Source organism: Camellia sinensis, chromosome 13 (assembly GCF_055761805.1).
Source record: "Camellia sinensis isolate YWXY chromosome 13, ASM5576180v1, whole genome shotgun sequence".
In the NCBI taxonomy this organism is placed as follows: domain Eukaryota; kingdom Viridiplantae; phylum Streptophyta; class Magnoliopsida; order Ericales; family Theaceae; genus Camellia; species Camellia sinensis.
In genome coordinates this window covers 120,754,240-120,781,454 of record NC_138973.1, presented here as the reverse complement: position 1 = coordinate 120,781,454, position 27,215 = coordinate 120,754,240, and positions in this window count along the sequence as shown.

The window sequence follows — 27,215 nt, the reverse complement described above, 5'->3', positions numbered from 1 at the left end:
TAACAAGTAAGCATTAAATTGAACTGCTCCAGCTCTGTTCAAAGAAGGAGAGGATGCATGCTCGGTTCCCGTCCTGGTAAGCTCTCCGGATGCTCTCTCGAGGCTCTGTCTGCAGGGTGTCCTTGAGAACTTACTGCTGAAACTTACCAAAACACTGCTGGGGGAGTGCATCAGTGGCCTGCCGGCTATGGGAAGCTACTGCCGACCACCTGCCGGCCAAGGATGGTGTGCTACCGGCCAAGGATGGGGCACTACCGGCCAAGGGTGGTGCACTGCCGGTCACTGATGTGCTGGGACACCAAGCTGCAACAGAGCACAAAATAGAGAAAAAGGAGGGTCTCCCAAGGGTATGTGTGCACTATGTCACCCCATATCACCTCAAAACATCAAGGGAGAGGCATGGTTGGATCCACGACCATCAATCACGCATCCCGATGCATGATGGCCAAAGATTCGACTTGTGCAAATCAATGCGAAATGAATGCACAAATAAAACACATAAGTGCCTAGAACTCCATCATGGATAGTCAAGAGCGTCGGCGACCGAGAATTGAGACACGTTCCATCACTTGAAGTATGAAACGTTTCTCGTTTCTCGTGCTCGGATTAACACTTAATCCAAACAACGATGCCATGCAAGGATGGCATACACAATGCTAACTCGAACATGCAATCATGCAATATGACTTAAGCATGCAAAATGCAGTGTAATAAACAAGCGATAACATGTAATGGAACTAGCATGCGACAACATACAAAGATGGAGCAAGCATACAACAATATGCAAGACAAGCATGCAACAACATGCAAGGGATGGACTTAAACCAAGATGGGCAGCTCTCAAATAGGCCCAAATCAGTGGCCAATGGTGATAGAATTAAGTCACCAAAACACACACAAGCATGCAAAATGCAAAGGCTCAAGGGCTAAGGCACAAAGATGCAACTCTCAAGCACACTTAAAGAGTGAAAAGCATGCAAGCATGGCAATACTATGTGCTCTGAAAACAAGTAGGAAATGATGCCAAATCACTTAATCAATGCATGTAAAGCATGCAATAGGGCCTAAGGCATAAAGCCATTAAAAGGACTATACAAAGGGGGCATGCAATACATGGCACAAGTACATGAACTAAGCATGGACAAAGCTTAATTAGGTCTAAACAAAGACTTAAACATGCTGAAATGAAGGCTCAAATACCTAGGCATGCAAGCATACAAGCTAAGCCATAAACTAGGCAATAATGCACAACACTCCAAGACACTTAAAGCATGAATGAAGTAGGAATGTGGCAAAGCTACATGCTCTGAAATGAAGTATTAAATGATGCCAAATCATCCAAATAGCTCAAGGATAGCATGCATGAGCCACCAAAACACAAAGCTTGCAAGGCCAATTACACTACAGCTATACAAAGCAAGGGTGATATGGCCAAGGCAACCTAAAACAGTCCTAGTGCATGTTAAAACGAGGCTAAAACATGCATGGAAGTAAGCTAAACAAGTTAGCATACAATGCTAAAAGCATGGAGCATGCAAGGCTACAAAAGGGGCAATGCACTACACCTATCATGACTTGGACAGCGTAAAACATAGTTACATCATGGTATAACAAGACCAAAAATGCACTGAAATGATGAGCCAAAGGCTTAGGCTTAATGGCATGCACAAAAGTTCATTCTTAAGGCATAAAGCACAAGCTCTTCAAGGCATTCAAAACATGGCAAATGCAAGTGTATGGTCACATTTCATGGACTGAAATATCACTTAGAATGATGGCAAAGCATGCAAACATCACATGCATGGCATGGTAGGGGCCTTATAACCCAAGACTAGCCTAAGCATTTACACTATAGCTATACAAAGCATAAGTGATATGGCCATGGCAGCCCAAAACAAGGACAAAATCATGCTGGAGCAAAGCCAAAATATGCTGGGTTGATGAGTCAAAACATCATGCACATAAAGCTAGTAAGCAAGATTTGTTCTACAAGTATATGGAGCATGCAAAGGATGACCAAACCCACTTTAGACAGAGTCATGACATGGCAAAACATCACCAAAAACATGCTAAAATGGGCTCAACATAAGCTAGAATGATATGTCAAAGCATGAAGCATATAAGACTAGTTTAGGAGATTTACACCACAAGTGTATCATGCATGCATGGAGTGACAAAACCAACCCAAAACAAGTCTAAGGCATGGTAAAGCATCACCAAAAACCTACTGAAATGGACTCAACACAAGCTAGGCAAACATGCTACTTTGATGAGCTACAAATGGGATTACATTACACATACATGATGCATGCAAAATATGACCAAACCAGCCATGGACAGGGCCAAGGCAGGTCCTAAAAGTCACAAAAAAGGGCCTGGACCAAGCCTAAAAAATGCATAGAGGCAAGCTCCTTTGGAAGGCCGAAAACTTAAGCAAGCAAAACACAAAGAGAGGGGGGGCCACCCCCTCTGATTTGAGGCCTCAAAACCACATGCCTACCACTGAAAATCCTTTGGATTTTAGTGGTTAGAAGGCCAAACCAAGGCTAGCTCGGAGGCCTTAAGGCATGGCTCAAAACAAGGCCAAATAAGGCCAACAAGAGGGTTGAAGACCCTCAACAGCAAAAAGACCTTAAACAACTACCAAAAGCACTTAAATACAAGACTTTTTTCAGTTGTAAGTAGAGCCTAAAACAATATGCAAGGAGGACCAAAATAAGGTACAAAATAGTGCTAAAAAAGAGAAGAAACTCACCCTTGATGATCAGCTTCAAGACCAGCCACTTCAGGGGGTAGAACCTCACTTTCAAAGCTCAAGAAGTCCTCCTAAGAACCTTGGTTTAGTGGTGGTGATGTATCTCTAAGTGTTGTAGTGTAAAAGTGCAAGGAAAATCAACTTCAAGGCACAAAACGCCAACAATATATATATATATATAGAGAGAGAGAGATATTTCTTCTCAAAATATCTGAACCCCTTCTAAGGAGAGAGGACCTCTCCTTATATAGAAGAGATGCAATTCAAAGCTTCTTCAAGAAGCTTAGCAAGGGCTTTTTCAAGAAGCTTAGCAAGGGCTTCATCTCTCTATACTTATGGAGGGCAGATAACCGGATTCCAGCTGGCTCAAAAGATCTGGAGTGAAACCAACTGAGATAGGGGGGTGAGTGGCTCACTGATGGCCGGCAGGCTTCATCAGTGGCCAGCAGTGCCAAGCCATGGCCGGTAGTGCACCAGGACAAAGGTGCAGAAAGGACCAAGTCAGGGTCCAAAAATGGGGCAAAAAGGATACAAGGTCTGGAAAGCTCAAACCTGTGACGTCCCACCGCGAAAGTCGAATGCCCGACGAGCAATCGAACTCGTGTCCGGATGTACCTGCAAGCATAACTGAGTCTTGAGGATGGTAAAAAATGGGGTGCCTATACCAGCCAAACACGACCCCACCCAATACTATGTCTTCCACCAACAGCATAGTTAACACACCGATCATTGCTACTGCCTACGTCATAAGATCTAGGATCTCATCGACAATAAAATCATAACACCACACTCAAAGCCAAATGTGACCACCAATCCACTTCTTGTCCACAACCAAGTTTCCCTACCCAGAAATATTAACCTTATCCATACACTATCACCCACCTTCAACCGCAGCATGTATATCATCCCATCCCATTGGCCTAAACCTCAGGTAGTTATTCCTGATAGCATGGATTTGTGCACGGTGGCGGAAGTCGAAGAAGAGGAAACTTCACCAAAAAAAGGGTTGTCTGATACCCAAGTTGTGGAGAAGGGACTCTCACCTGTGGGAGAGTATGACCTCAGCCGGTATATTGTGGTTTCTGACTAACCAAAGCCTGCAATCATACTAATGGATTCGCTCAGCATCAACGCCATTGGAGAAAATGGCCTTGGGAAAAATCTAGATGACTGGCCTGAACAAGGTCACGATGACCTGGTAGAAATAGAGGAAGATTTAGACAACCTCTAGTTCTTTGAAGAAGAGGATGTGCGCAGTGTCTAGATCGGGTGGTGGGACCCCAACCAACCTAAATCCAGTCACGGGTGGTTGAGTAGCGAAGAGGAATCCGATATAGAGGAACAGATGAAGAGGGATCCGAAAGGAGAGGAAATTGGCGAGAATAGCAAACTTGGGGGCACGACTATAGTCGAGGACATGACTCTCACTAAGAAGGAGCAAGCGTTGGAACAATTCCAATGAGAGAGAATAGAGGAAAACAGAGGAAAATAGCCCAGGAGCAGGAGAAATGGAAGAAAAAAGAAGATGTCGAGTCAAAGGCGAACGATGTCCAAACTACAAATAATCCTAGACGGGTATTTGGTGACAAGGGAAAGATGCCAAAGAAACTTAGACAGTATTGGGAGGCCGAGATTGAATCAACCACAGAGGAGGAGTGGAGTGCCAACGAAAGGCGTGATGTGAACATGATCTAGGTGGAGCCCGCTAATGGCCCAACAACGACTAAAGGGAAATGGTGGGAGGACAGTGATTTGAGCCTTGCATACACTGATGAAGGTTGGAGAGCCAGTACCATTGACAATACATGGTACATAGATGAGATTAACCACATGACCAGAAGTGGTCGTTATTTCAAACCTCCATCCCTAGACCAAGCAGAACCTTCCGGGAAAAAGGCTGAGAAGATGAAGGAGAAGGAAATAGAAGAAGACCTGGTGTTGAAACAACTTAAGAAGATCTAGACAGAGATTTCAGTTTGGGGGCTACTGATGGCTTCCCAAGAACACAGACAACTGCTGCTAGAGGCACTAAACAGGACCAAGCTGCCTATAGACGTCACTCCTGACCAGCCGGTGTCTTTGGTTACGTTCGGGGATGTTACTCCAATGTTGTCTTTCATAAACAAATAGTTGCCGGTTGAAGGGGCTAACCACAACAAACCCTTGTATGTAACTTTGGAGAGCCAGAAGAAGTGGATCTCGGTAGTACTGGTGGATATCGGCTCAGCAATCAACATATGTCCAGCAAGGACCGCTTATGCTATAGGTTTGTAGCTAGCTGACTTTACGCCTACGACGCAAGCTGTTCGAGCTTACGACAATACCAGCCACGATGTCATGGGAACCTTCAAGAGCCAAATACTAATTAGCCCATCTGAGCATGAGGTTGAATTCCATGCGATGGACTTGCCAGCAATTTTAAATCTACTATTGGGTAGGCCATGGTCGTATCAAATGAGGGCGGTTTCATCAACGGTGCACCAACTGGTGAAATATCCATTCAAGGGGGGATTGCTACTGTTTATGGCAATTCTTCAATCCACCCTCCCCCAGGAACCACCACACCCTTGTTAGAAATACTGCATGAAGAAGAGGATGTGTTCCTCTTTGGCTTTTCCCTGGCAGAGGCCCGATTGGTATAGTCTATCATGGCAGGGGGTGATAAGAACTATGTGAGCGCCCAATCTATGTAAATGATGAATAAGAAAGGCCACCTTCCCGGATCGGGACTAGGTAGAAGTGGGAGACAAGGGAATACTGTTGCCAAAGAAGTAAGCCATAACCCCCATGCTTTTGGGCTAGGGTATGAGCCAACCATAGAAGACTGGAAGAGGAAGGGACATGAATTGAATGAGAGAGTTAAAGCAAAAAAGGCCGAGAGGCAATTTGAACTGGTCCACAAGCCAATCAGGGGAACCCTAAACGGATGCTTTGTCTACTAAGGAGAAGACTTCTCTTTCTGTAGATTTCCAGAGCCATGGGTCGACCAAGAAATGAAAACAAGATACCCTGGGTTTGAGATGTTTTTCAATCACCAGTTGTCAGACAACAAGGAAGAAAGGATTGACCCAAGCATCAATACAAAGCCAGGCAGAGATGCAAGTTCGGATAGTAATGAAGAGGAGCTGTTGGGGATAGCACTAGCTGACCTTCTGACAGATTCTAATGCCGGGACTGAGCCCATTAACTTGGGGGATAGTGTTACTATCTCTGTGATCGGGGATAAACCAGTCGCAGATTACTTTGGTCTCATTATGGATGCAGCTAAGGCTCCATGCCTAGTCTGGCAATTTGAGAAGGGCACCGTTGGCAATTCTGAATCAGATGATGAGCCTGAATCTGACTCCACCGAGTCTGTTGAGTCAGGGTCAGATTCGAGTCAGCCTGAGGAGTGTGAGTCTGGAATATCTAGGGGTGGTAACCTGGGTGCCAAAGTCCTGTCTAGGTCTTCTTTCAGTTTTTCCTTTGAGTCGATTGTAACAGAGGATCCTGACTTTATTAATGGGAATGCAGTGATATCGATTTTCAAAATTTTAGCTTAAACGAAGAGGAAGAAATTCCTCGGGCTTTGAAAATTTTGGTTGACTGAGAAGAGGAAGGTGTGCTAAGCCTTGCATAGATGAGATCATTGCAATTAATATGGGTATTGAGGAGGATCCCTGCTTGGTCCAAATCGGGTCCATGTTGTCTTCGAAGGAACCCAAATATTTAATCGCTTTATTAAAAGATTTCAAAGATGTTTTCGCGTGGTCCTATGAAGACATGCCTGGAATCGATCCTGAGATCGTACAGCACCGGATCCCTCTTGACCCCGAGGCCTGACCAGTCAAACAGAACTCCGCAGAGTCTGTCTGGATTAAGCACTGAAGATTAAAGAAGAGGTCACCACGCAGATTGATACAGGATTCTTGATGGTGTCTGAGTACCCGACTTGGTTGGCCAATATTGTTCCGATTCCGAAGAAGGACGGCAGAATTAGGGTTTGTGTTGACTTCTGGGATCTGAACAGAGCCAGTTCGAAAGATGACTTTCCATTACCTCACATTGACGAACTGGTCAACTTCACAGTAGGCCATGCCTTGCTATCATTTATGAATGGGTTTTCCGAGTGTAACCAGATCTTGATGGTGCCGAAAAATAGAGAGAAGACTGCATAGGGTACCTATTGCTACAAAGTCATGCCTTTTGGGTTAAAAAATGTTGGAGCTACATATTAGAGGGTCACGGCCATAATTTTGCACAACATGATCCATAAGGAAGTTAAGGTGTATGTGGATGACATGATTGTAAAGTTCAAAGAGCGGGAAGGCCACTACATCGCATTGGAAAAATTATTTGAACGGATCAGGGAGTACAGACTGAGGTTGAACCCATAGAAATGCACCTTTGGGGTGACTGCAGGGAAAATGTTGGGATTTTTTATTACACATAGGGGAATTGAAGTAGATCCATCCAAAATCAAGGCCATCTTAGAAATGCCACCACCAAGGACTGAAAATGAGGTGCGCGGCTTTCTTGGTAAGGTGTAATTCATCAGACAGTTTATCTCAAAATTAACCTTGACTTATGAATCACCGTTTGGTCTCTTGAAGAAGGGGAAAAAGTTCCAATGGGATGATTGATGTCAATTTGCCTTCAAACAAGTCAAGCAGTACCTTCAAAATCTTTCTGTACTATTGCCGGCAGAGCCGGAGAAGCCCTTGATCATGTATCTATCAGTGACAGAGTCAACCATGAGGTGCCTGCTAGCGCAAGAATTAGAAGCTAGGGTGGAAAAGGCCATCTATTATCTGAGCAAGAAGATGTTGGATTACGAGACCTGCTACACTCCCCTGGAGAAAGCTTGTTTAGCTTTGGTATGGGCTACTAGGAAGCTGAGGCACTACCTATTAGCTCACTTTGTAATTCTGGTTTTGAGATTAGATCCTATCAAATATCTCTTTGAGAAACCGACGCTTATGTGTAGGCTAACTCGTTGGTTGCTTCTTCTCTCCAAGTTTGACCTCAAGTATGTCGCGCGCAAATCAGTCAAAGGGAGAACGACAGTGGAATTTCTGGCAGATCACCCAGTGAAAGGAGATGAAGCGTTAGAGTATCTATTCCCAGATGAAGATATTCTGCAAGTAGAAGAGGAGACATAGACAATGTACTTTGACAGAGTGACTAATCAATATGGTTATAGGATACACATGTTACTCATAGCACCCGATGATTCCCATATACCCCCGGCTTTCAAACTTCATTTCAAAGTGTCCAACAATGAAGCAGAATATGAGGCGTGTATTGTTGGATTGGAAGCTGCCCTAAAACTAAGGGCAATAAGAATGGACATCATCGGAGACTTGAACCTGGTTGTTTCTCAAGCCAACGGAGACTGGAAGGTCAAGGAAGAGAAAATGAAGGTTTATCATCAGACCCTGGACATTCTGATTCCAAGGTTTGAAAAACTAATATTCACACATCTGCTGAGAGAGAACAACCGGTTTGTTGATGCATTGGCAACTCTATCTTCCATGGTAGACATGCCACTTGGAGTCAAGATGCGTTTAATTATCTTTGAACAAAAATATGTGTCTGCTTATGAGACAATAGCCGCGATAGACAAAGTTCAGGACAAGAACCTCTGGTATTATGACATTTGGAACTTCCTGGAAAAGGACATGTACCCACAAGGGGCAAATGCCAAAGATAAACAAAAAATATGGTGTCTGGCCATTTAGTTCATTATTTGCGAAAATAAGTTGCATAAGGGAGGGCATCTAGGAATGTACAAGCTCCATGTCAAAGAAGAATCGAAACGTCTCATGGAGGCCATCCACAGATGGGAGTGTGGAGCACACATGAATGGTGTGATGTTGGCCAGGAAGATCCTCAGACAAGGTTATTATTGGTAAACTATAGAGGAGGATTGTATCAGCTTTGTTTGGCGATGCAATAAATGTCAAATCCATGCTAAACGCATAAATATCCTTCCGTCAAAGCTCTACAACATGACTTCGTCATGGCCCTTCTCAGTCTAGGGAATTGACGTTATCGGAGCAGTCTTGCCAAAGGGCTTGAATGTACACGAGTTCATTCTAGTGGCGATCGACTATTTTACCAAGTGGGTAGAAACTTAGTCTTACTCTGTGTTGAAAGCGTCACATGTGGCCAAATTCATCTGGAATAACATCATCTGCAAGTATGGGGTGCCAAACGAGATCATATCGAACAATTGCTCACACTTCAAGAAAGATGTGGTGGATTTGCTAGAGAAATATAACGTGACTTTTCATAAATCATCAACATAGAGACCACAGACTAACGAAGTCGTTGAAGCCAATAAGAATGTCAAGAACATCCTGCGGAAGATGGTGGAGACCTACAAAGACTGGCCAGATAAACTGCCTTTTGCATTTTGGGGTTATAGAATGTCAATTCGAACATCCATAGGGGCGACCCTCTTCTCTCTAGTGTATGGAATGGAAGCCATTTCGCCAATTGAGATTAAAGTACCGTTGCTGAGAATTATTGCTGAGTGTCAGATAGCGGAGGTGGATAGGCAACATAGTAGATTCGAAGAATTGATGTTTGACGAGAGGAGGTTAAAGGTGTTATATCACATTCAAGGGTATCAGCGCAGAATTGCTAGGGCCTTTAACAAGAAGGTCAAATCCAGAAACCTCAAAGAAGGGGATAAGGTCCTCAAAGACAACCAAGCTCCCATCCACGACCCTAGAGGCAAGTTCTGACCCAATTCGACTGGCCCCTACATTATCAAATCTATTTGGTCAAGAGGAGTGATTATCCTTATGGATTTAGATGGCCTAAAGTTCTCACAGCCGATCAATATGGACAAGTTAAAGAAATACTATCCTTGAGAGGCTCGCTAGGGCGAAAACTTGAAAGGGTGACCTAAGCAAAAGTTAGAGCATGAAAATTAGAAATAAAGAAAAACAGAGCTTGCAAGGTCGAAAACCCGAAAGGGCGGCTTTGGCAAAAGTTAGGACGCAAAATGAGAGTGTTAATACTTGATCGAACCTGAATCGAACTACGTAAGGCCTAATTCCCATCTTCGGGATACGTAGGCAACTTTATCCCAAAGTTTGGCTATAATCATCTTTAACTCCACTATCCTGTCCATTTGTTTGATCGGTCCATCTTTTCCGTTATTTGTTAGCTTGGTTATGTTATCTCCATTTGGCCAAAAGGGCTAGTTGCAAGATCAAGCAGCAATGGTGAATGCAGTTGTGGGCAGTTACGATCTTCTGATTTGGGGTTGTACATCTTGGGGATTGATTCCATATATGTCATGTAATGACCATGTTCAAAAATTATTTTGAAAAGTTTTAATGAAATTGATTTTCTCAAAATTTTACCTTTTAACAACACAGACCATTATTTGGCCCAAAAAGGAAAATTTTTAGTGCTCACAACTTTAATTCCATGATTTCAACACAAGCACATTCTTCAACCCTCAGACTGAATCAAAGTTACTTTTACATCAAAAAAACTTGAAAAGAAAAGTCAAAGAGATAAACTAGGGGCACAGATAAGTCAAGTAGTAGTCCTCTATCTCCTGCTCGCGCTTGTGGAAGTCTCTGCCGCCAAAGATGGCCCAACCTGTGTCTCATCCTCGAGCCAAGCCAAGCACTCGCCAGAAAGGGCGTAACTGAATTTAGCAGAAGAAGTCAGTGGCGTTCTCGTCCTCCAAGCAACGATGTATCGAGCCAAGTGCGAAGCATGAACTGGAAATGGAGCAGGGTATTCCAACCCCTCATCAGGACAAGTCTAATCATGTCCAAATTGGTGTCTGAACCGAAATGGAAAATAGAACACACAATGTGTAAGGCCAATCAATTGTATACCCAGTTGTTGAGACATGTTGTGGCCCATCTCAGTCAAATTAAGCCAAGGGCAACACCAAGCAATGTCAGCCGTAAATCTACTGCATATCCAGTCGCACCACAATCCCTTTGAAAGAAAGTCCACTAGCCGTGGACGAAAGAAGTAGGCTCAGGCCGAATACTCAGGGCAAGGGTCCATCACTTTCAGCTTACCCATCAACCACATCTGGAAGGGATGAGGAATAAGGGAGATTAAAGAATAAAGAGATGTGAGTTGAGGGAAAAGTAAGGAAAGGGCTTCGAGAGAAAATGGAGAATGAGTGCCCAAGTGATGTAAGAAATCATAAATAAGAGAAGGTGGGAAACAATACCTGGAGAAGCAATGGACTCCCTGTAAACTGATAAATTTCCCTCCAATGAAAAGCATCCAAACCTATCAGGGTCTCGGCTATTGCCAAACCTATGTAACTCTGATCCTTTTTCAGACATTGGGCCACTTTGATCAACCTAATGCTAGCTCCACTGTAACTAGGGGCAAATAAGAAGTGTGGGAGTAAACATAAGCAAAGGGCGTGTTGATGATAACCTTGCCAGAGAAGGTCACCTTTGTCTCCAATGTCGAAAAACTTATGAATCAAACCGGGTATATCCAACTCTCTGTCATAAGCAAAGAACTGAGCCTCGCGTAAAGTAAATCTACACATCCGTTCAAGAGCCCGTGCATGACCAAAATGGAGTTGAGGCATAATCTCCTCATCACGCCGAGATTCCATTAACACATGAAACTCTTCAAGAGTCAGACACATCTCTTGTGATCCAAAACGAAACACATGTGTAATCGAGTTCTAACAATAGATAGTGACATAAAGGAATAGAAAACAAAGCGGTGTGCAACTCAATGGAAACAGAGAGTTTATGCCGAAACTGGAAAAATTTACCATTTCTGTGCCGTCCAAAGTGGCCGTCCAATCCTTGAGCCTTTCGGCAAGAAAGATCTCCATTTTCAAAGAAAACAGCAGCAAAAATGGTATTCTGTCGAAGAAACAGCGAAAGAAGACCTTCATAGAGGATTCGGTTGTGTCAGTGGCTGACAGCTATTGCCAACTATCCAGCCACATACCTCGGCTAGCCGGCCATTATCGTGGCCGACTGACCAATTATGTTGGCCAGGCAGTTGGCAGCAGTGTTATGTTTAGTTGCTCTTTGTTGTTGAGTCTTATTTTGAGTCTTTTGTTTCTAGCAAGTGTAATTAGCTGGGTTTAGGTTGTTTATACTTTGTTTTTCATTTATTGAGTTGTATTTTGTATTTTAGTCAGTTGAAGGCTCAATATCCAGTTACGAACATCATAAACACAAGCATTTTCAGTTTCAAAATCAGTTTCATTCCATACAAGTGTGGTGGCATTCTCGAGATGCTGTGCAAAATTAATCTTTCTTTTATAAAACTGTAGGGTTTGATCCCGATCATAGTTTCTACAAAAGAGAAAGTACAAGTATTTGAAACAAAAAGTAACAAACCTATTTGAAACTATACAAAGTGCTAAACTATCAAAACAAAAGAAAAGAGAAAAAAAGTACAAAAATCAGCGTCGGTCGCATCAAACAGGTCAAGAGGCCCTCTTCATCCTCTTTCGAGGAGGGAACTCAAGAGCACTGTCGGCATCAGTGCTGCTATCATCAGAGGAGTGGGACTTTGAGCCATCGTCATCCTCCCGGCTCCCTGACCTAGAGCCAGTCTCAGCATCCTCTTCGCTACCTAATCTAGAGCTAGCCTCATCGTCCTCACTCCCGGACTCGAAGTACCTACCCATTATCCCCTCAATGCCACTGGTCTTAGCATCATCATTACTCAAAATTGACTCCGAGGAGGAGGAAGTCTCCTCTGTTTGAGACTCTCTGCTTTGACCCTGGGCCCCTACCTCTGCCCCAACCTTTGCTCTCACCCCTACCGCGCGCCGGTGCTACAGGTACAGGTGAAGGCTGAAAGTAAGAAACAAAGTATCAGAATAGTATCAAAACGATATCGGTGCAATATCAGTATGAATATGGCAAATCAAAATCGTATCAGTGCAGGAACAATATGGATATGTCAAAAAGAGAATTAGAGCAGTCAGATGAATGGGAAAAGTAGAATAGTTGATAACCACAGAGAGTAAGTAATGCCTCTCTCCTTCGTACCATATGGACCAGAGAGGCGACCAATTGAAGAAGGCCGTTCACGTAACCCACTGGCACCTGCAAATGAGTTTAAGATATCAGTACATAGAAAAGGACGTATGAAATGCAAACTACGAGGCAGAGTGCATACATGCTGGACATTAGGGTCCCTAACGTACCCATGCTCCTCCTCCTACTGCCCAATCGGAATCTAATAGGCCGTCCCACTCGGCCAACAACATGGGATCAAAGTCAGGATCACCGGTAGACCCGCAACATGTATAGCAGGGGCAACCCCTCCAGCACCAGGCTCGGCAGTGTGAGCAACACCTCCAGCAGGGGGTGCACCTACAGCGTCTCCTACGCGAGCTCTGGTCAGGGATGGCTTCAGATAAGTCTGGATGAGGGTGTCATAGTCCCCAACCTAACAGAATAGGTTGGTGTCCTGCCCCGTTATGAACTGTACAGTGGCCTCTACAGGTGGACCATCGGTTGTCCTCATAGATGGTGGAGGCGGAGCAGAAACAACGGGATTCGGTGCCTCTAGGATCTGGCGGACAAATCTCTTCCCTAAGTACCATGTCCGGCTGAAGGGGCCCTCCAGCAGGATCCATAACCGGGAGGTATCCCAAGACCTTTCATACTCATCCTGTGTCCAAGCTGGCATCACCGCCAACAACTGCCACATAATTTACGAATAGAGAATTCACAATTGTTAGTTGTCGTCAGTTGTTAGAATGTGGATCAAAGTAGTAGCAATAGAATGGAATGGGTATGAGTTTTAGATTACCTCATATGCCGCCACTATGTCGAAGAATTGGTAGTAGTAAGCGAAAACGGTATCGCCACGACGTTGAGGATGGCAACCATTGTCGTACCGCCTAGAGTAGGGCATAACAGCCTCTACCTCATCTCGTGGAACGGGGCAAGGGTAGGGAAGTACGCGTAGACCCAAAGCTGCAAGAAAAGATCAATCTGTGAGTCAACAGGCAGAAATAGAGGTAAAGATAGAAAGTGCAAAGTAGAAAGCATAAAGGCAGAAATAGAGATAAAAACAGAAGAGTGAAAAGTAGAAAGCACAATGTACAAATAGAAACGGAAAGCGAAAGTGTAGTGTGTACCTCCCAGGCCCCCCCGTAGCCCCGACTTTGTTCCCCTTCTTGCGAGAACCGGAGCTCATGTACCCATATAAGGTGGCGAGGCCAACACCACCCCAATCATAGAATCGGACCCGGGGTAGGACCATCAAGGCACTTAGTACGTACAGACCAACGGTATTCCACCTATTCATAAACAAGGTGGTACCAAAAAGGTATATTAGGACACCCCGGGTGTACTGCTTAATCTCCTCCTAAGTCTCCAGATGGCTCCCATGGAAACGGTCATAAAACTAGCTGTATCTCACAATAACTAATCTTTCTAGAGGAGGGCATGCCCCAACCAAATGAATCCAAGCGGCCTCCCACTAGCCCATATCTATGTCAAAGGTGATCAGATCACCCCTTACCCGTAGCCTAGTAATCATAGAAAAGTCGTACGGGGTCATCATCATCTCCCCGGTAGAAGAGAATTAGAAGGATTTTGTGGTATCCCACTATCTCTCCACTAAAGACCCGAGTAAGACTTGGCTGGCCTGGAATCGTGTGAGCCCTGAGCAAAATAGACAGAAACCCGTCTCATCAACTAGCTCCCGAACTTGAGCAGGGAGCTCCTGATACCAATCCCTGGCAGTCACTGCTTCGTAGCCTCTCTAGGCAAGAATATCACCCTGTGTTGAAAGAGAAGAATGTGTTAGATGCATAACAGAATAAAACACTGTAATGAAATGAAAAAAGCAAGCAAAATGCATGAAAGAAAAGTTCTTACCTCAGTGGCGTCGTGGGAAAGATAGCAGGCATGCTCCCTCAACAGAAAATCCTCGGGCATGCCCTCGACAAAATCCTTGAACCATAACATGCCACTAGAGGCCATCGCATGTGTCCATTGATGGTAAGTGGCTAGGTCGAACGGCCTCACCCTTAGTGGCGGTGGCTTAGGCTCGTGCTCAGAAGGGTAGATCTCCTCCGCTGCAAGGTCGGCAGCGATGTCCTCCGTTGGGGGGGCATCATGTGGAATGTCATTCGCCATGAGCAATATAATGGGTGGTGCGAGAAAATGAGAGAAAATGAGGAAAAAAGGTAAAAAATCCGAAAAGTCAAACCCTAGGACAGAGAAAAAGATAGAAAAAGTCAAAACCCGAGAAAAAAAGTACGAAAACCAAGGAAAACCCATGAGAAATGGGCCAAAACAATGATAAACCCAAAAACTTAACAAAAACAAAATTTGATCGGTTCAAAGTGTAGATGAGCACGAGTGTTCTACGAAAAAAAGTTTGCGTGGGGAGGGGGGTGGGTAACACAAGTAAAGTGAAAAACTAGAGAGAGAGAGAGCACCGAAAGAGAGAGGGACGGTGTTTTCGAATGTGTAGAAATGAGAAAATGAGGATTAAGACTTGTTTTTTAAGAGCCACGGGCCGAAATGCCAACATTGCCCCCAAATTGGGTTGGATGGCTGACTGGCCAATTAAGTGGTCGGGCGTCTCATTTTTGTGGTCGGCCGACCCCTCTTCTGGTCCAAAGTTGATTTTTGCCGTGGTCTTCCCTAATCTATATATGAGTGGTCTTGTATTCATCTTCAGAAGGAAAATTGGAGAATTTGAGTTCGTTTCGAATTTTGAAGATTTCGAGTTTGTGTTCCGGTTGCACCATTCCAAGTCTCGCTATCTCTCTGATGCATGAATATGCCCCGATCTTAAGCCGGAACAAGTTGTATCCTTTTATAAGCATTTGAGGACCTCCAAACTGTAAGTCGGAGAGTAAAATGGAGATCTTTGTGAGGTGTTTTTTGGAACAACACCACTTTACTTTACCTTTTTCATAAAGCATTGTTTTTATTCAGTTTATCGCACCCATCGTATCCTTTTGCATCATGTGTTGCCTTGTACCATCTATCCTTTCACACCAAGGCGCATTTAGGATCATTGTCCCTTGTTGTTTTCTCAGGACGTGTGAACCACGTTCTCGAGCGATCTTCTTTTCTCAAGACGTGTGAAACACGTTCCCGAGAGGTTTTCTCTCCTCAAGATACGTGAGATGTAATCTCAAAAAATTTCTATCTTAGGGTATGTATGGCACATCCCTGTGCACGGTAAGGTGTTCCCTGCCATCTCCCCTATGGGGTGCTTTCGATGGCACCACTTTTGTGCATCTTTTTTGTTACATTGCATGGAACCTGCATCGCATCATATTGCATATCCATTACAGCAATTTTGTTATACCCATGTGCATCATGCTTTTCATTTCACTGTGTTCACCCTTATCGCGTGAGTGCGATTCGGCTTGTACCCCTCCCCATATCACGTGAGTGTGATTTGGCTTGCACCCTCCACCCTCTCTGTGCAAAGCGTAGTTTGACATGGAGTTTTTTCCCTTTCTACGTGAAGCGTAGTTTGGCTTGTACCCCTTCCCCTTATCACGAGAGTGTGATTTGGCTTGCCCCATCCACCCTCTCTACACGAAGTGTAGTTTGGCATGGAGCTTTTCCCCTCTGCGCTAAGTGTAGTTTGGCTTGTACCCCTTTCCCTTATCACGTGAGTGTGATTAGGCTTGCACCCTCTACCCTCTCTGCGTGAAGCATAGTTTGGCATGGAGCTTTTTCCTTCTCTACACAAAGCATAGTTTGGCTTGTACCCCTTCCCCTTATCACGTGAGTGTGATTTGGCTTGCACCCTCTACCCTCTCTACATGAAGCGCAGTTTGGCATGGAGCTTTTCCCCTATTTGCACGATGCGTAGTTTGGCTTGTACCCCTTCCCCTTATCACTTGAGTGTGATTTGGCTTGCACCCTCTACCCTCTTTGCGCGATGCGTAGTTTGGCATGGAGCTTTTTCCCTCTCTACGTGAAGCGTAGTTTGGCTTGTATCCCTTCCCCTTATCGCGTGAGTGCAATTTGGTTTGCACCTTCCACCATTTCTATGTGAGACGTAGTTTGGCATGGAGCCTTTTCCCCTTTCTGCGTGAAGTGTAGTTTGACTTGCACCTTCCACCCTTTCTATGCAAAGCGTAGTTTGGCATGGAGCCTTTCCTCTTTCTGCGCGAAGCGTAGTTTGGTTTGCATTCCTTCACTCTAATCACATGAGTGTTATTTGGCTTGTACCTTTCATCCCTTCTGTGTAATATGTAGTTGGCTCGAGTCTTTCACCTGTTTACAACCTTCTCCCTCTCTCCGTATGTAATATGGTGAGATACGCCTGTCGGTTACACTGTTTTTCCTCTTTTCACGTGAAACGTGTTTGGAATTGCTGTTTGCTTACTCCTTTCCGTGTGAGGCACAGTTAGATTTTTTTTGTTTTAAGCTTTTCATTCATATATTGTCATCTTGTCATTGCTTGTCGCATTGTCTTGCATGATATTGGATTTTCAAAAGTAACTGGCTTCGCGTAACGTGTAAGTCTAGCTTTCTACATATCATTTGCATCTTACCCATGAACTACGCTTGTTTGATTCATTGCAAATGGATATGTAGGCCACTTTCGAGTTCAACCATTGCATTTACATTTTGATTGCTTGCCCAAGTCTTATGGCCTTGTCAAATGGGTCATCTTTGGGCTTTGACATTCACTCACATCATTTCATGACTTCGAGTTCTGTCAAAGAGGGGCAACGGTAGACACTTTATTTTTAACCATCCTTAAGACTTGGGTGCCTCAGATTGAACACTCGATGATGACATGCTACGCTGTACAAAAAGTTTGATTTCTTCAGTAAGAAGCTTTGGTTTTGAGTTTCAAAACCAAAAACCAAAAACCTTGCACCCCCTTTGGACCAAAACCTATTTTTTTCTAGCCTGACCACTCAAAGGCCTATTGGCTAACAAGTGGCTGGCCGGCCATGTTTCCCAGCAGGCAGATCTTTTGCTGCCAACTGTCCCCCCATGTGTATGTATTGCAACAACTAGCTCAATATAGATATTTTCGACAGAGGAACCTGTTTTTCTATAAATACTTGGCCATCCCTCACGATTTTAGGTTAGAAAATTTTGTCAAGAGCCAAAAACTTGCCAAACACTCTCCCTTTCTATCTTGCAATATACATACACTTCCTAAACTAAAATTTTGAGGCTTCTTACTGAGATTATTGAGCCAAAATTTCAGCTCTTTAGGGTGATCACTTTGTGGTTTGTGAACCAAAGAACATCCTCTCTTCAAGAGATATAGCTTCTACCATCTTCTCCCTTGCTTACGCTACTGTTTCCTTCTCTTTTTCTTGCTGTTTATACATTGTTTTGGACTAGTTTCAAGTACTGAAACTCATGATTTAAAAGCTACCAAAGGTGGAAAGGGTTAATCACCCTTTCTTGAACCATATCACATAGCTTATATCATTGTTATTCCTATTTATTTCTCAACTTTTTAGCTATTGTTTTTCAGAGTTTTCAGAGGCTAAACACATGTGATTTAAAGCTACCAAAAGTGGAGGGATTGACCACCGTTCCTTAGGCTTACTTACTAGCTTTATTCTCTTCTATTTTTGCTTACTTTGTTATAGTTTTTCAGAGTGATTCCAGTACTGTTTTTATTATTTTTGGGGTTGTTTTAATTGTTTATTTAATTTAGGCTTTGAATACTATGCTTGTGTTGTCGTTGGTCTTCATGGATTTGGGGGTTTAGGCTATAGACACCAATTCATTTGAGTTGATATCTTTTCATTCCTTTTTCATGTAAAGAGTCTCATTTTAATAATCACCTTTGCATAATCATCTCTGCAACCTTCCTTCATTCTTTTCTTATTTTGATTAAAGATTTGTGTTTAACAAAAGATTGTTGTTCAAGCATAAGAAAGAGACTTTCCATGCTTAATGGTTTAATCTCTTCAAAGGTTCATTATTAAGGCATTATATCTGTCTCATGCTATGCACAATCCCTTGTTTAAACACTTCTCTTTATCGCCGGTGCATTACTTCTAAGGGACTAACTTTTTAGTTAGACCTTTGGAAATCATAAGGGAGGGTTTTATTATAGCTTATTATCGGGTTTGGATTTAGAGTCATTGTTGCCCTCTTTCGGGTTTGACTCCAAATCCCTTATCCCTCGTAAATGAGTTTGATTCCTCCTTTGTAATTTCCCCTGAAGAAAAATGAATTATCACTTTTGGACAAAAATGAAGCTCATAAATAAGTTTGAATTATTACTTTTGATTATCCCTCGTAAATAAGTTCATTTTTCTGGTTAAGTTGTGCTTGCTATCTTTATTGCTTTCGAACTTAGTGGACGTAATTATCACTTTTGGACAAAAATGAATAAAAGTTAAGAAAAGGAAAGATAATATAAAAGAGGCTAATAAAATTGGAGTAGAAGAGATTTAAAAAAAAAGGGTAATAAAATTGAGTCGGGTTCAATCGGATGTTATATTGAACCCATTGAGTCTTGAATCATTACATACTTCGTAGTGATGTTTTGTGATTCAAGAAGCAAGGTCTACCATTTTGCTTGAGGGAACTCTATGATAGGGAGGAGGTGTTGTTGGTCTTTCATTTCCCTTTATTAAGCTTTTTGTCCTATCGGTTCATAGATCATCACACAACAAATTTGCGACAATTGATGGTTTGTGGATCGAGCCTACTCCTCCCTTGATTAATTTCATGATAGGGAGAGGCAGAAAGGATAAACATCCCCTGGAAACACTCTATTTTTTCTCTGTTTCAATTTTGTGGCGGCAGGGCAAAACCCAAAAACAGTGGTCGGCCAGCCACCTCCCTGTACGACCGACCACTTCTCAAGGTCGGCCGACCATCTTTGTTTGTACAAACAATGGCATTTTTGTGGCAGAACAAATCAGAAGTGTAATAACCTGACCCTCTTATATGCTCTACATCTCTAGTTATATGAGTAATTACATGCTTAATGTGAAATTCCACGTGGAATGCGCGTACATACATGAATTATTTAATTATGATATTATATCTGTCGATTATTGGAGAAATCTGTTAAAATTGAGACGTTTGGACTTGAAATTGAAAGCCTTAGAGGCGCGATAACCTGAAATTGATTTTACATTTATGATTAGCATAATTTTTAGGACATAATATAAATTTTCATGAAAATCTAATTCGTAATGAATTAATTGATGTAATTTAGGCCCCATTAACTTACCTAATGAGCCTTAGTAGATATAAGAAATATATGTATGACTCTAGATGACTTAGTCAAAACTACTCTAAATATCTCCTGATAGAGAGTTATGAAGATAGAGAAAGAGAGTGAGAAGAGATCAATCAAGATTTGAAGATTGAAGAACTTACTAGGGGGATTTGAAGAATACAACTTAAAGTGAATACAAATCACTAGTAAACTTTCAATCCTTGTTCAATTGGTTTGAATCAAGCTTTGAAATGAATTGTCATCCATCAAAGTTAGGGTTATTATTGTAAATGACCAAGTCTCATAAATGATTAGGTATTTCTTGGAAGTGTGTGATGGAAAACGTGATTCCTCCATGTTATGTTTAATTTGCTTTGAATTGAGAGAATTGTGCCTAATCTTACCTTTTTACATGCTTGAGCTCATGTAAAAATGGTTACATATGTATATATATATACCTATACAATGAAAATAAAGGAATTGTGGAAATTGGAGGGTAAAGGCCCAAATACAACAAGTCTTGATCTTAATGGGTTAGAATTTCATGTTTATGTGTTTATATGTTATGTTTTTAAAGTAAATTTTACTTGATTTTGGTTGTGTGACCCTTCTTTGCAAGCTTTAAATTGTTGAGGTTTCGGACTGAAAAACAGAGCCAAAACCGCACGTGCGGGGCTCACAGCCACACTTGCGGGAGCATAGCCACACATGCAAGGATCACAACCGCACGTGCGGGAAATAGGGGGAGACAGACTGAAGTATACTGCAATAAAAGCACATGCGGCGCACCTACCCGCACGTGCGGTGGGAACTTCCGCACGTGTGGCTAAAGGTGGAAAATTCTGTTAATTTCTTTAGCTCTTTTCAACCCTCAGAAAGTGTTGATATGTCCATTTGATGTTTCTGTAATGCACGTAATTGCATGGAACTTAGCGAATCAAACATTTGATAAATAAGAGAAAACTCAAGAAAAGTGATGTACTTAAGAGTTATGTGCTATGTGTAGGGCACACGCAGGAGGGGACCATTGTTCATTCACATCACAGTGAGTGATAGTAATGTAATGGCATGTTTCATTCACGTAATGTGCTCATATGTGTTATCCATTACCTTATCCACTTTTCTAGTAAGTAACTTATGTTATATGAGTTGTGTTTGATAGAATAATTGGCATGATTGAACATTGACATATGAGATATGGACCCGAGGTCGTTCTGTTTTATTGCGAATAATGGGCCTAAGGCTGTTTCGTGTTTCGTTGGGCCCAAGGCCGTTTTGCTATTATAATGGGCCTAAGGCCGTTTCGTGTTTTGTTGGGCCCAAGGCCATTTTGCTATTATAATGGGCCTAAGGCCGTTCTGTATTATGTTAGGCCTAAGGTCGTTTTGTCTTATGTGGGCTCGAGGCCGTTCAGAAAAGGAAATACAAATAAGACTGATTTGTGATGTATGAATATGCACTGCTAAATTATGCTCATACTCATAATCTTTTGCATTGTTATCATTCACTGAGCCTTGCTCACTCCGTTTTATGGATGTTTTGTAGGTAATCAGCCCGCAGGACAACCTTAGGTCAGCCCAAGAGTCTTTTACCAAACCTGTTTTGTTGAGTCACCCGAAGTGGCTCTTTTGTTTTATTTTGGGAAAATCCATATGATGGCATATTTTGTTGGTATTTGGAAGTAATTGTGAATACATTGTCAATATCTGACTTTTGGGATGTTACCCCTTTTATAGTCTCAGTGGATATGGGTGGTATATGAAACTGTTATGTACTTATGTATATTAATGTATTAAGATCCTGGCATTTAGACACAGCTCAATGGATGTTTTATTTTGCTATTATTTTCACTTCTGTTCAGGCCCCAATATTGAGAAAAACTCAAGAAACCTTCGTTTGAGGTCTAAAATCAGGTCGATCATGCCCAGACTTTTAGAGGCAGGTTTGGGTCATGCCAAGAAGCTAGGGCAAAAACAAAATATTTTTTTGACTACAAACATAACAGTTTCTGGCAGTAAAACAGAGAGGTTTTCGAGAGGACGTTCTCATTCGTACGCGTGCAGCTCCTCGCCTCCCATAGTCCTTAAAATTAATGCTTTGATAGTAGTATGTGTACTTAATTAGATTCATTTGAATTCGTAATGGCTAGTTAAATTTAGTTATTGTAATAGCTAGTTAATTTGGCGTTGTAATAATTAGGTTAATTCGGACATTCATTCGGACCCTCTCGTGTCAGGACAAACTTGTAATATTGTGTATGTCTTCCAAACCCCATTTCTTTATCCCTTTTATTTATACGCTTATTATGGTAGCATTATATTTTCCTTTCTCACATCATTGCCATGCTTAAAATCCATGTTTGCACGTATTGGGTTCAGTTTATCATTCTAACATCGTTGTCATGTCCTACTTACTTGAATATATACGCTACCGCATGCTTTGAGTTGATCTGTATGACATGTTAAATAGCCGAACCTATTAAAATGCATTTTTTGTATGTGCTGCATTAAACATGTGCATCATCAGGATCATGCATTTTTCTAACTATTTTGTTCTATTTTGGCTTGCCTCGGTTGAGTACTAGGTGAGCATTTTTGCGTTAGCATGTTGCATGAGTGTTTGTGTTGTCATATCAATCATATTACCATGAGGCTAAGTGCTTATGTGAAATATCTCTTTGAATGCCGGTGGATGAAGGTTATTTTGCTTAAATTGAGATGATTTGATTAACATATGTATGGGCTCGCTTTTTTAAATAGCACATATTTAAAATATTTTTTTAAACAAACATGAAATCAAAGCATTCCAAAGGGAGTGAAATAGTCTATATTTGTGTGCCTCACATAGTAAATTTAGCATAATAATCAAAACATGAGCTTAGACTGTATATAAGATTCACATCATAATTAGTAAAGGTCGATCTTTGATTGGGTGAGTGGGATGCTCAATTCATAACCTTCTCCTCTCATACCTAAGTTCCCGAACCAAGACAACTTTGGTTATGACAAACAAGTGGCCTTCGGCACGAGTCACGAGTTTCCTAAATTTTTCAAAAATATTTAAGTGGCGACTCTGAAATTTAGCAACGTAGTCCATTTTTGGCATCTCCGATGATAAATGGATTTTCTAAAGATTTGTCAGATTTGGACTCATTTGTGTTCTTTCTATTTCACATTGCACTTGTGAAACCAGATTCAAAACCACGGGAGTCCTAGCTGTAGGGCTATCGTATCTGAGGAGACTAAACCCCTTCGGAATGCATGAAAAACCAACGACACATGCATGTATGGGATTGACCTTAATTCTCACAATCCTAGCTTAATTATCAAAAAACAAGCAAATGGTCAAGTATCATCCATGAATACAATTATAAAACATAACATCTTCAAGAATTGAAAGGTAAATGCTCACCCAGAGGCTTCAAACACACTAGCTCTTGTACAATCTTGATGAATTCAAGCTATGTCTTCAAGTTTACGTTCAAATACACACTTTCTCACTCTATAATTGAGCATACTCTCTCCCTCTCTCTCTCTCTCTCTCTCTCGAAACTTGATTTTCAGATTTTTGCACTTAGATAGTGAAGTTGAGCTCGCAAATGAGCCTATGGCTCTCTTTATACAGTTATGAGTGGCATAATACAATAATTAGAACATTAGGTTAATTAAATACAACTTAATTTATCAAAATGAATCAATTTTTAATTAAACTTATTGAAGTGTTCCAAAAATTCCAAATAACATATTGATGTAACCATTTTTTTATTTCAGATGCCAACAAGGCTTTCAATTTTCAGATCAAAGAAGAATTCCAGACAAATATTTCTATGAGTAACAAATAGAAAGTCAAATAGCATGAAAAACACACAATGAACACATAATTTTATTTTAACCTCTTAATTAACATCCTTAATTACTGATTAAGAGCAGATTATGGATTGGGATTATTACAGTCTCCCCAACTTAAAAAGTTTGGTCCTCCAAACTTGAGTTACAATATATATCAGATGCAGATCAGATGTCTTAGGTTCACACTGTTTCCTATTTTCGTAAGTAGCTCCTTTCCCATTAAGTATTTTCCTATCATTTAACAATTCATAGTTGGCATTTGATTTAGCAATTCAACATAATTATTCACGGTCATTCAGAAGTTATCAGGTACACAAGGCAAATTTATGTATTAACCCCATAGCAGTAAATGCAATTCTTAAGTAATCATTCATATACTGTTCATCAGCCTTAGTTTTCACAGATTCAATTGTATTACACGTTAATATAGAAGTAGTCAATTATAGGCATATGGATTTCATTCAAGTTCTTAGTCGATTAGTTCCCTTAGCAACACAACTCTATCATTCGGTCATAAGCAATTCATATTCCACCATAAACGTAATCAAATCAAATAATGGTTCTCAAATTAGGTAAAGGTCTCATCAGATCAAATCAAACGAAGGTCCTATCAGATCATATCAGATGAAGGTTCCATCAGGTCAAATCAAACAAAAGTTCTATCAGATCAAATCAGAGAAAAGTTATATCCCCATCATTTGCAAACGAAGCACATTCAGTTCTACAGTTCACACTCCATTCACTTAGGTACAAAGTCAAGAGTTCCACAATTGTTCTAAGTTCATTGATTCTCACAGTTATATTAAGGTCATAGCATAATGGTTTATATTGTCTCAAGTCATGTCACAGTCATATCAATATAGCGGTTCCCAAATAAGTCCCACATGTAGGCATATATGTTCACAATTATGCATGATATGGAGTTTACTATCCGGGGTGTCCATACTATCCGGGGTGTCCAAACAAGTCACATAGTCACAAAATCACGGTCTCGCTAGTCTAGTCAATAAGAATGAGCAATATAACAATCAGTCCGAGCAAAGGTACATATATACAAGTCCAAACATTTTCCATAGTATAGGTGATTTCTCAAATTCACAAAGTTTCATTCATAGTGTCAAAATTTCCATAACACAGTCAATTATCATATGCTCCCATGTCCATTCGTTTTCAGCATAGTTTCAAATGTCATGTATAGCAGTTCATATTAAATTGTCTAAGTACGGTGTAAAGGACCAACCCCCATCATGTTTCATTGCGTACGCATAGCTCTTCAAAGATTTTACATACAGGAGAGATAAGTCGAATATAACCAATCAATTCTAATATCATTCTATACATCAAGGTATAAAGCATATGTTCATAGTTCTAATAATTCAATTAGTTCAATCAACATTTCCACAATTTATATCAAGTCAAGGAGTGTACAATTCCCACATAAACATTGCACATAATTAAGGTAACACCTGCATCAATCGTTTCAGTGTTTCGAGCATTTTTTGAAACTAGGGTGTAAACCCTTCCTTGCCTAAGATTGCTCCCCTTGGGAGTAGAAATTGCATTTGTTCTTGGTGTCATTACTGATCCAACCCCCCACTAGCAATAGGTCTATTATCGTTCGGGTGAGCTTGTGGACAAGATTTAGCTAAGTGCCCTTTCTTTCCATATCTATAACAGGCTCCAGATAGGCAGCGACAAATGCCCCAATGTTGTTTTCCACATTCTTTACACATAGGTACATCATTGTTCCCATTGTTTCCCCAGCTTATATTGCCAAACGTTCTTGGATTTGATTTTTCATTTACAGAGGTCATTGAAGCACTGGTCTTTTCAACTTTCTGTTTCTTTCGTTTCTTACTTTCCCATTCAGTTGATGATGTTGACTTGGATATTTTCAAGGCTACTATGTTTGCCTCAGACATTAAGGCCCTATCAAGAACGTCCACATACTTTGTCAATTTCAAAACATTTACACGGTCATGCACATCAATATCTAATCCACCCTAAAATTTCCTTGCATTTTTATAATTAGTGTCTACCATATGGGGTGCGTATCGGGCTAGTTCAGTAAATTTTGCCTCATATTCAGCCACAGTCATGTCACCCTGCTTAAGTTGTTCAAACTCAGATACTTTCCTATCTCGGATGCATTGGGGAAAATATCTTTCATAGAAAATTTCTTTGAATCTATCCCATGTCATACTTTTATTATCATTTCGTACTAACATCTACCATCTTCTAGCTTTTTCTTTAAGTGTGCCTCAGTACACAAAAATACTTCAAATATTTTCTCAGTTTCTAAAACCCAAGCCTCGGCTTTCAACGGTTCAATACCCCCTAGAAATTTCAATGGCTTCATTTTAATGTATTTCTGTGTCAGAGTTATCATATCATTATTAATCCACTCAACTTGTTCCGGGGACGGCAAATGTGGTAGAGGTGATTGTCTTTGTTGTTGTTGTCTCGTAGATTCGGCTCAGGCTTCAACCATTCTTTCTAGTCGATTAATTCTAGCATCAGAAGATTCAAATTCATCTACGTTTCTTGTTTCTTCCATTTGTCTATATGTAAGTAGAGGCACTAGTACAAATAGTTCTTACTGATCACATAACTTGCATGTTCATATGTTCATGTTCATATAAGTTTCCTATCTAATACACGTTTTGCATTCAATATTCTTTGTTCATGTTCAAATCAATTTCATATTCAATATCGAAATCAAATTACTTGTTCTTACACATAACTTCTTTGTTCATGCTCATAGTTTTCATTTTCATTTCAGATATGTTCATAATATTCCACACACACTCACACATGTCAATGCAATGTCTCTATTTCTTTTCTAGGACTTCCTATAGCTCATATGAACGTGTGTGTGAGGTATAACTCGTGCTCTGATACCATTATGTCACGACCCAAACCCGCCTCTATGGGTTTAGTGTCATAACCAGCTAGTAATCCTAAATTACCAAAGGCTTTTGAAACAGATTAGCAAAATATGGGGTTAACGGAAGCAAATACATAAATACAATGTCCATAGAGCTGTACAGAATTATATGGGACCGAAACTTTAAACTTATTTTTACAAATATTATTACATCATTCTTACGTCATCCATACACATACAGATAAACAGAAAAGGACACGGCTCTATTTATAGAGTAACACAGAGACTTGTCCAAATAAACAAAAGAAATAAAAGCTTAAAACTTGTTCACAACACATTGATTACGAAACTCATCCACAAAAGACTTTCAGGAACCTCCATGTGAGACACTTAGGTTAGCTGAGAAAACAGAAGTCCAGACAGGTGCCATTAGGCTCAGTCTTGCACTCGCTTACCTACATATATATATATATATATATAAACAGTGAGCTAAAGCCCAGTGAATAACATTAAGGTAAAGAGGTTAGTGAACGAAATCCACACATTTCATAATCATAAAACAGAT